Genomic DNA, 12425 nt, shown 5'->3' with positions numbered 1-12425 from the left:
TATCAATAAAAAAGAACGAAAAGACGTTAACATTTCCATCCAATTACATTCTTGTATTTTGGTTTCTGAGTTAAATTGTTGATGAATGAGATTTTATTTAATTTTATTTATGAAGATATTCTTTATTATGTAGACTTTCTGTAAATGCTTGTATTGCTGTCAGAATACGGGCCAATATTTCAGTTTTCAATGTTTGTTTATGTATACAATTATACTTATTTACATGAATTTAGTAAATTGATTAAACTTTTAATAATTGAATGTAACGTCTCGGAAGTGTCATATATCTTGTTGCAATGTTATTTTTCATATATTTTTATATTGCACATTGTTTTAATTTAAACTAAAAAAAAATTTCTGTTAATTAATAGTGCCATGCATAGTATGAGGTATTTTTGTATTGGTATCCATCCTATTGTTTAAAATGTTACATTAAACTTGTTGAAAGTGTCTTTCTATTTAAGATATAAACTGACCGGAGATATTCATGATTGCATACTTTTATTTATGTTGCTTCAGCATGAAACAAGTTCATTAAGTGCTTGTTTACTTCTTCTTTGGCATGTAATAAAACGGGTTGCAGTAAATTGCACGTGTCTGAAATGAAAACAAAATGTTACCAGTATAAACACATGTATTTGATACTCTTACTGTGAGTAGTTCAAGCAATACTTGATTGAAATTCAAATATTTATTTTGTTTTATTAGAAATTGAATTGGTAAAAAATAAGATTAGATAGAATAATAATAACCATGATTGAAATGTTTGTAAATGAAACTGATAATTTTTAAAAATTGAAAAAAATCTAGTAATAACAATCAGTTCTTTAACTATCAAATGCTGTGCTTTTTAAATTATGATCTTTAAATTGAACTCTTGTTTTCATAATTTAATCTGATAATGAGGTAAGAGCATCATTTTTACATTTGTTATGTCATTTTGAATATTTTAAATTCAAATATTTATTATGTACAGGATTTTATTTTTCCTTTACAAGTTTTTAACTGTGCAATCAAAAACTTAGGAATCTCTTTTCTCATAAGCCATTTGAGATGTGCCATTTACATATATCTATATTTAAATGACGTTTTGTGCTCCAGATAAATTTAAATGAACTTTTTGTGATTTAAACACCAGCGTTTGTTACTGTATTACTGACCTGCTTGCGTCAAAGTGCCATATGATATTGTAAATATATCACTACAAGGCATTATGTAAGGTATTATGTATTTTCCAATGTTATTAACTGTTGATATTAGTTACCTAATGGTGTGCCATATTTATCGAGATACATTAATCCACACCCATATCTTATCATGTTTGTTGGTAATATTTTGTGTGATCTTTATAAAATCATGGAATATTTTACCTGTGAATTCAGCAGCATAATCTAGATTGACTTGCTATACCACAACCCCCGCATGATTTGAAATAATACCTAAGAAGTCTGTTGACTACACTTTGAAATGTACGGGGCATGTATTTGGTAATTTCATCTCTGAAGTCATTTATAAGATTTCTTATATATTTTATTGACAGAAACGCATCTATATATAAAATACATTTATTGCATATGAATTCACAGGATATATTCATTTTAAATTTACATTTATATTGCAATTCATGTTGTATGTGTGAAATATCAACTCTGTGTATTTCTTTTAAGTTTTAAGAGTGGTCACAATTTAGTGAAAGATTTCTTTTAATCATTATTAAATAGCTGTGATATATGTGTTATTATGTACAATGTGATATTAAAATATCTTTTTGACCTATTTAAAAATGGCAAATATTGATGCCAATATACAATGTGTTGAATCTAAAAAGAAAGCAGGAAGCAAATAGAACATTCTTTTATCTATGGTTGATCTAAGGTGGTTCTATTTGTAAATAAGCCTCAAATGACCTACAATGTATTGTGATTGCCATTTGTCTGGTGTCTTCTGTCCGTTGTAAACAATTGGCATTTTCTAATTCCTCTTAACAACAGAAAGGCCCAGAGTGTTGTTATTGGGCCTGTAGCATGCTGGGATGAAGGGCAACCAAATTTGTTCATATTATTGACCTTGACATACTTTCAAGGTCACAGGTGTCAAGTATGTAAATACCAAAAGACCGAGAGTGCTGATATTTAGCTTGTAGTATGCTGGCACAAAGGGTTACCAAGTTTGTTTATATTGTTGACCTTGACCCACTTTTAAAGTCACAGGTTTTAAATTTGTCAAAATATTTAAAACTACTTCTTCTCACTAACCAAAAGGTTGGATAAAGGGGATACTCACTAATCAAAAGGTGGGATGAAGGGCTACCAAGTTTGTTGAAATGAATGATTTTGACCCGCTTTCAAGCTTATAGGTGTCAAATATATTAAAATCCTTATATCACTTCTTCTCAATAAACAAAAAGTACAGGATGCTGATACTGAATCTGTAGCATACTTGGATGATGTGCTACCAAGGTTGTCTATATCATTGACTTTGACACATTTTGAAGGTCTGTCATGTTTGTTCAAATTTTTATTCATGTCACAGGGGTCAAATATGAACTACAGTTATCAGTTCCATTTGAAAATCAAGCCTTTAGACTACGAAAAAATAAAAACCGTCCAAAGACCTGAAGACCTCAGGTGACGTTAAGGCCATGAAAATATATATATAAGAAGTTATTTATAGTGTAGACAGAAGTTTCATTCTAGAAGTGGTCAAAGTATGACCTATGACCCTTATTACTACACTTATGTTGTATAATGTATGTGTAGATATGACCTCAGTTCGTTATGAGGTAATTACTGACCTAAATATACCTGTTATTGATATTTGGTTTAGTTATAATTATTAAGTTAAAAACTATTTTACGGCAAAAATCAAAATTGTATGAAAAATGTAATTTGTAAATGTTATAATATTTTTATATTACTGATGTGATGGAGAAATATCATTGTATGATATAAAACAGTTACTTGGGGAGAGGATGGGTGAACATTCCACTCACAAAAGTCTTATTCTTTTTTCTGTATAAAGAAATATTATGACATCGACATGTTTTACTATTATTTTTCACACTTTACCAGAACACTTACATTTGTAGGTGTGACATTGCCGTTGGATAGGTAGTAGTGAAGGTGGAAAACTTCTAACAAACAAATCAATCAACTATTGCATGAAACATGTACATTTGTTTCTAATGTAAAACTTTGAGAATTCAAATGTACTTTGAAATTTTGTGATTTATGTTCAATATCTTGTAAGTTATATCCTGAAGTTTGTGTTTCATAATCAAAATATGATATTTAAAGTTGTTAATTTTGTGATGTATATTTGAAAAAATCTGATGATTATATCGTAAAACTTGCAATCTGAATTATTAATAGTGTTTTATATTGTAAAACAGGTGATGTAGTGATTTTTCACGTGGTGTCAAAGATTTTGATTCCAAAGCACAAGATTAAAAATTTTCAAAATATAAAACACAAATTTCTGAACCAACATTACAGGATATAAGAATATTGCAACATTTTATACATCATACATTTGCAATTTAGCTACAGGGAACAATTTTAGAATATTCATTTCTATTTACGGAAACCATTGTTTTAGGTTTCCCATCAATCCCATACTCATTAGATAGGAGGATGGATGATGTCGTATCTACCTACTAAAGGGGCTTGGTAGAAATTCCCAACCCGAGGGTTGTGTACAGATATATGCATTTTAAGTATTCATGATAATAAGAATTCCAAAGAATTGGATATATTGCCTGGCCAGCAAGGCTTTTGGAGATGAGTTTATGGAAAAATAGCCACAGATATTCATTGTATTTATTCCATTTCTGTAATTTGATTTGCTCCAAATCCGGTAGTCTCGAACAAGCCACTTTGGTTAAGAAGCACTGCATGAAGGTTAAGTGTAATTGTCAAAAGAGAACTCAAGATTTCGCTTGAAAATCCTTTTCCTATATATGGTAATACTGCCCTCGATCTTTGACCTTCAAACCTCAAAAGCAATCCCAAGGAAGCACTTTGGTAAAGAAGCACTGTACAAATCGGCCAGAGCGTACTCAAGTCATCATGAAAACAACAATTTTCTATTTATAGTAACAGTGACCTTGAACTTTGACCTTCAAACCTCATAAGTAAACCCAATCCAGCACTTTTGGTTAGAAGGCTCTGTATGAAGTTTCAGCTTGATTGGCCAAAGTGAACTCAAGTTATCGCGAAATAACCCCTTTGGCAGGCGACATAAAATTACGTGGACCGCTTGAGAGGTTCGGAGTTTTGAGCTGTTTTACCTCCAATTTAATGAGCTTACCTTATTGTTCAATATCCGGATCTGTTTACATATACATGTATATGTTTCCGTAACTGCTGATCAAGTCTTGCTGGACAAAGTATCCGTGTTGTGTGACTTCCTGCTCCGTTACCCGTCTGTTTATGATGACAAATTTACTTTTTTTTTTGTCTGAGAGAGTGAAAATAAATTCGTAATACAGAATAATGATAATAAAAAATATCCAACATGCCAACAGAATCATAATTCAAATTCAAATTAATTAAAAACTGGGGCAAAATGTTAACAAAAGAAAGATTTACATGGAGATTCCTGAAAAAGGTATGGGAATAAGACCAGGTGTTCTGGATGATCATCGTCCTCATAATGCCTACGGTTCTTTCCAATCTAGTCAACCTTTGAAAAGGAGGAGGAAATGTTAAAGTAGAAAAGGTGTTCATTAGCTAAAGTTAAAACAATGTGTAAAGCTTTTATAAATATTGACGAAAAGATGAGGAAAATGTTTATTTCTTGATTTATAAGCTGACTTACCTCTGGGGCGTGGTCCTCGCTTCTTTCACCTAGTTTACAGATACCAATGGCTGTATGTCTCTTATGTCATCATCTTCGACTTAAAGCAAGACCACAGTCCTGTGTTCTTCTCCAAACACATTGATCGTAAGGGGAAATCATGACTTTACGGAGACTCTCGGAATACGTTTCTGAAAGTTTTCTTTGTAGCAACTTCAAAGTACTACTCCTAAATATTATTTTATTAAACCGTAAATTTGAAGTTGCGGTTCTTTTTCCTCCTAATATGTTAATTAGGATGCTGTGTAAAAGTCAGCTTCATCCTTTTACAACATTGACAAATTCTAGCTCTTTTTGTTCTCTTCGTCGGTTTCTCCCATGGGACGAGATCACAAAGTGTTTGACAGAGGTCGTTATAGTCTTAAAGAATAAATTAGTAGATCGTTCAACACACCTGTTGTACCAAACTTTAATGATAGTATGTAGATGTTGGTTCTCCGAATTTTTTTTTATTAACCTTAGGACAATTTATATCACGTGGACGTCTCTGTATATATATCACACCTGTTATGGCAAGGCATTCCTGATATTGAAGATTTTATTAATCTTCTGTGAGATTCAGTGACAAATATGACCTGCCGAGTTTTTGTTTATTATCTGGATGTGACATCACAAATGTCTGGGCAGTCGATCATACATTGTTCACACATTGATATGAATAATGTCAGACCATGTTTTTCCTATTTATGGCGCCCCAAAGGGGTAATTAACATGGAATATGTCAATAGCGTTTGTTAGACTAGCTCTGATTTACTGCACTCTTTTCCATTTCTGTTAAAACTAAAGATTTTGTATATTTGTTTGATTTCGTGGCAGCTACTCTCTTACGAGGACGAGTGTTCAGGGAGACACTAAACGAAGACAACAAAACGCAGAAAGATCGTATATAATGGCCTGCTCGAGTTGCTAACTGTGGGTTAAACGAAATACAAGGCTGTCCTTGAACATAACGTAGTTGCCAAATTATTTCTAACAAGCGAATAGTCCATGTAACGATATCATCTGTTGTGGTATTCCGGGCCACATATACATATCAAAGGTTGATTACGGTCAATGGTTAAATTCTTACTAATACAAATGTGTATTCATAAATCACGTTTCCGAATGCATGGGGTGGGAAAACCAGAAACCAAGGTTCCAGAGAAGCAACATCACTTAATAGAATACATAACAAAGACATTCTTTGGGTATTCAGAAAGTCAATGTCAGCAAAAATCGATACCTTGGTCTAGTGCTTCTGATAAATCATTAAGGAATGGTGGATATGAATTGTTAAACGCCCACGTACATATATATCGGTGTTTTTGTCAAAGTGTGGGATGATTGATCCTATTCTGAAAAGTTCCATACGTGTGTTTGTAGATGTACGTACCTATGTATTACTGTAATAGCTATTACCTCGTTATAGATCTCCAAAATGTGTCTGCATACTGTATAAGGTATACATTGTATGTAACCCTCTAAACATTAAACTCTATAAGATCTAGGTCTGAATATTTCATTATTTATTTCAAATTCATTATCTGGCTTGTCTGTGTGTAAGAGTCGTGCTGTATACACTCTTGAGTGACACTGAATTGAAATTCTTGCTGGTATTTAGCACAATTGGTTATTACAGTAAGTCAAACACAAATACCAGGTTATTTGTAAAGTAAATAAACATGGTAGAACGAACACGTTAGTCAATGAAGCCAGTGATCGCAGGTTCGATCGGAAACATTCTATTGCCTTTAATACATCACTATTACAAACATAGGCGCCGCGGCCTATATCAACATACCATGGTCTCTAGATCTGCTGGACTTGCTGTGCGGACTATTGGGTATGGACAGTTTGAAATTTTCGTTAATTTCCTTAAATGAATGGTCACGATGTCACTATATTAATTTAATATAATTATGTTATGTCATTAAAGTTCTTTTTTAAGGAATTCAGAGCATGGATGGGTACAATTATTGGTCGGCGCTAAAATGGCACCACAAGAAAGAAATATGAGTGGTTATGTATATTTAAATCGACGTCCGTGTAGAAACATGTATATAAAATATAGTTATTGACCTGTTTAGACGTAAACAACACTTTATTTGTACAAACATTACTCGGTATATATCTATATGTATATCGGGCAACGGCTGATTCTACCCTTCACTGGATTCAAAATCAATGAGCCAATGATTAAAGAGTTCGTCAAAAATGTGCCACTGACTGAAATGTGTACGTGTGGATATACATGTAGGTCACTATTTTACCGTACGCCTATTGATTGGAAATCGGTGAGTCATCAACTTGAATTATCTTTCTCTATGAATGATGTTTTTATATTTAGTAACCGACCTTGACCAGAAAATGTCGTATAATAGGCCTGATATGGGTTTTACCACATTTGTGAATTCATACACGTTTTTCAAGTCTGTCGTTAAACGTGTATTGCAATACATGTTCGAACGCACCTTTCTTTTTTAATTCGGAAAGCCTCAGGCTCTAACCAATATCTTTCACGTAATAGGATATAGTAACCAAACTTGTTTACAAATGGCTGGAAAAGTGCTGTTTCGGTCCTGAGGACTATGCATTTACGTTATATCGGCGACAGGTAATTATAAAAAACATAGAATTGCATTTTGATACCAATATCAAGATGCTTTGACTGTGCAACTGTCACTCCTTTACAAGATACGTTTCCTGATCAGATAAACATAACAACGAGGAAATGGCGGGAGTTCCGAAACATGCATGATGAGACGATTCCTACATGTATGTAATTGTTACATATGGTTGCTAATGGAGCAAAAGCAGAGGAGTTTGATCCAACAGATGTCATAACATGTTTAGCTTTTAGCATCAGAGACTAGTGATCAATTTCTACAATCTGTATCATGTTTTACATGAAAATGAAATTCAAGATGGCCGCCATTACCGCCATCTTTAAAATGTATTTTGATCTTGTATCTCGTATACTATTTAAATGATATCGATGAAACTTTATAAGAATTATCAGAAGATGGTTTTGTATAAATGATATTAATTTATTGTCCATTACAACTGCTATTAGCACAATTGTTATATGATCAAGGCATGAAAGAAAATGACACCAAATTCTGATTGTGGTTTGTGGACAACTTAAAATTATTTGGAATTGATTTTTTGCCAGTATGTAAGGAGGTGAAAATTTGGATAGAATAATTATTTATGTAAACTAGAACTAATATTTCTTGTGACAGGCCACACAATGAAAAATGCAACTTTATTAATAACTTATCAATATATTAATGTTATACATTCATGACTTTTACACCAGAAACTATCAAGTCTGTGTTGTGTATTGTCAGCTTTACTGGATGAAGGAATTTAACTTAATTTCAAATTGTATATTGACATTTAGAAAAAAAGAACAATAGCTCTATCAGTTGATATTATTGATTGAAATTGATGACTTATTTGACGTGTCATTTGGTGACCTTTATATTGACATTTGGCATAAGTTTATTGTATTATAATGTGCAAATAAGAATAAAAAATATATTGATTGATCTTGAAGACATAATTAACCTGTGACCTTTGGTGACCTATGTATTGACTTTTGGCATTGTCAATCATTTTGGAATATGTGCAATAAAAGATATTGAATACTGATAGGAATAGATGACCAATTAGACTTTTGACCTATTGACCTTTTTCATGCATTGGAAAAGTATGGCATGTTGATAAGCATGATAATCATTGATGACTGAAATACATTCATTTGTTTTACTTTTATAATGTTATCATATGTGACCTTCAATGACATATAGTTGGTGGGGTTCAATGACAATACAATAATCAAAGCGAAGACTAGCACTAGTGTGATATAGGAGGTGGATGTTAGGGAGATACCTGATCTGTTGGTCAGATGAGTAGTTAGACCTATACGTCTCTTGTTTGTTTACATACCAACATTGGTTTTGATGCTTTCAGTAACCCAGAGTAATGTCAAGCAGTAGTGAGACTCCCCTTCCCCCGGGATGGGAGCAGGCAACCACACCCGAAGGCCAAAACTATTTCATAAACCACAATAATGGCTTCACAAGTTGGAATGATCCCAGGAAATGTAAGTAAAAGTGATAGAGACCACCACAGGGGCTGACAAAAATAATGTGATATAGATATAGCCTCTCTCTGAAAAGAAAGTGCAATGAGATCATTAGGCATCCTGGATACTCGAGTGGTTATGATCACTTTCACTCTCTACACCCCTGGAACATGTCACGACAAAATTGAAGGCACATGTTAAGTAATTTGATTGGTTCCAGGAGAAAAAACCTGACCAATCACAGGCTGACTTATCAGTTAGTCTACTTATTTTACCCACATACAGAGATTTTTATGATATATTTTACAACAAATTCTACCTGTAAAGTACATAAAATGAGACTATTTTATTGTTTACGATATCATTACAGTAGTAGTCCGTTAAAGAGAGACAACTCTAATTGATTTGTTGCCTTTAACTAAATATGAGGTACATTTAAATATACACATACATGTATATCACTTTCAATTATATAATTTCCTTGCTGCCTAGACTACAGTTTAATTACATATAGCCTCATCATCTATATAGACTACAATCAGGTTGTATGTGGATCATTTAGAATGTCCTCTGTATCGCTTTCCGCAAACTTGATTGTATAATGGTATGAGATTATAGCATTACAAAAGAAGGTATCAGATAAACACCTCAACAGAATGTGGCCAAATAGCAAAAACAAAAAAAAAAACGTTAATGTTTGTTAAATTTTGTTGAATTCAATTTAAGACATCAAGGAAAGAGGTCAAAAGAATTATTTTGAATAATCACAAGTTGACAATTTAAAGACTGTACTGCTTAAATTTTTTTTTTCAACTCACCATTTTGAAATATGAAAAGGCAAATCCCTTATGCAGTTTGTTGGATTATTTATAACTTTGAAGTTTCACTCATGATATAAACATCGTTAGACAAATAGACAGTAAATACATCAAATTCAATATCAACACCTTTGAAAAATACCTTTTTTTCACATCACATATTTTTGGTATTATGAAAAGGATTAAACAGCAGCATCCATGTACATGTATGCAAATTTCCCCCAAGACAACTGATATAAACCATACAATGTATAATGGTATCTCAAGTCATTATTTCTGTATAAAATTTGATGACGGGGGAAACAACTCTATTTCTGCAATGTCAAAAAACAAAAATACTTTTGGCTTTGTCTTCAAATCTGTTGTAAGGAGTTGAATGCAAATATGTTGAACTTATTCTTCCATATACAAGGGGGCCTGGGGTTTGGTCATATATCTTTAAAATGTTTAATATAAAAACTTGCCTCTACAACAAAATGTTATTGATAAGTTTTTTGATATTGTTGATGTTGTATTTTATCAATATGTAACACTGGGCGTTACTGCTAATATTACCATTACAAAAGAAGTATAAAACTTCATTTTCAATGTTTTTTTACCATTATTTCTTTATGTTACAGATTGTGTAGTACACCAATCTTATTCTGTCTCTGTATTGGAAGAGAAACTCAAAGTTTATACAATAAAACTTAGTGTTGGTGATTTCTGATGTCACATGTGAATAGAAACAGAAGTGATTATTACAAATTTATTGTGCTAGATTGAAAAGATGTGATATTTCGCTGGAAAAAATCTAGATGTAATTATTGGATATGATATGGCTGTTCACACAGCAGATATTATCAGCTAATTATCTTTCAGAGACTGTGTTCACTGTCTAAATTTCTGTAATTTCTTGACTTGCAGATCCAACTGTACAGATGGTCTTGAGTACAGGTATGTCTTACTGGTCAAAAGGCACAACATATGTTGACGTATACATGTATGTATGGATGTGCTTCATGCTTAAATTTAATTTTCAAAGTTATAGCTTCATGGCTATTTAGGCTTTACTAATCAGAAGTGTTTCCAATGTTATTATCTATATATGTATATATAAGAAAGTTAAAATTTGTGATGTGCTGTATACATATGAAAACATGATAAAATTGGAAACACTTCTGCATAAGTATAAGCACATTCATATAGTATATCCAGCCATTACTGATGACATCGTAATGTGATACCATGTAGGCCTTCTGAGGTAGCAAAACTAATTTTAAAGCATTTGAAGCAATCATCACAATTTTCCAAAAACCACTTGATGGATTGTGCATTTTGAACAGCTAACAAAGTCAAAATGGCCGGCAAGCATCCATCTTGGATATGGCAGTTGAAATTTGTTAATCACGGCCAGGAGACTTTAAAGGCTTACTTCATGGTAAGGCCTTAAGCTCTTCAATGCCATACCTACCAGCATAGTAATTTGAATAGTTAATGATCTATGATATCTTATGATGTTTATAGCTGTACATAGCATCATTATATTTGCAGTTCCATGGTGTTATTGGGGGCTCTATGGGTATGATCTGTATAGCTATACCATGGTGTTATCGGGAACTCCATGGGTATGATTTTTGTGGCTAAACTATTGTGATTTGGGAGATTCATGGTCATATCTTCAGCTTTCTAATGTTTTATCTAGCACCTTGATCATGCCTTTCGCTGTTGATTCAAGTTAAAATTATTAATCTATATGTGCATGGCATACAGGTGTACCTTTGATATCTAGATGTACCAGGTATATAGTGTTATAGACTTCTTTTTGGTGATTACATACTTTTCAGTTCTCCAGGCAGATTCTGCATGAAAGTAGATGTATGGTGTGTAAATGAGGCCTTTAACATTGACTAGAAAAAAGAAGAAGGAATTCTATGTTTGGTGTTTTTATTTCTGTAGCCCCAACATCATTGCTGGAGTCCATCTTGAGGAAATATGACCCAATGAAGGCCAACGAACAAGCAGTAATGTATTTAAATGTTGAACTGGCAAAGAACAGATCAAGATACTTCCAGGAAGGAACTGTAGAAAACTTACAAAGAATATTTGTAGTCTTCCAGGCCTATATCAGTGCCCCTGGGTTCCCTCCAATGAAATCCCAAGCAGGAGAATCGGTTGAGGAAATGTATACTAATATGGAAATTTTGATTACGTAAGTGTACCTTTAATACAATATCATTGTTACCAATAACTGAATAAAGTCTCCCAAATTGCTGGATTATTTCTAAAATATAAGCAGACTTGCTTTATTCTAATGATTTCAGTTCCTTGATACAAAGTATGAGACTGGACAAGCCTACATTACATAAGATGATGCTGGAATGTATGGTGGCTTTATTGAACACAGGGCCAAATAACACTGCAGCCTTCATGATTCATCGCAGAATGATTGAAACTTCTGGCTTCCATAAATACTTAGAGGTAACTTGTGGTTATCGTAAATATACTACTCACAGTTAGCTAAGGATCACATTAGTTATGTGCTTTGTGGGAAAAAATCCAAATGTAAGTAAATTAGTACCCTTCCATTTTCATTTGAAAGACATGTTAGCCTCCTAAATCAGTCTTCCAGCAAGGATGTTATTCAGTCAACCATAAAGGTGTGTACATGCAATTCCATGTGTATACAACATTTTTAAAAA

This window comes from Ylistrum balloti, unplaced genomic scaffold (genome assembly GCF_031769215.1).
Source record: "Ylistrum balloti isolate Yb309-2 unplaced genomic scaffold, AGI_CSIRO_Ybal_v1 Utg370706, whole genome shotgun sequence".
Classification (NCBI taxonomy): Eukaryota; Metazoa; Mollusca; class Bivalvia; order Pectinida; family Pectinidae; genus Ylistrum; species Ylistrum balloti.
This window is presented reverse-complemented; position numbering follows the sequence as displayed.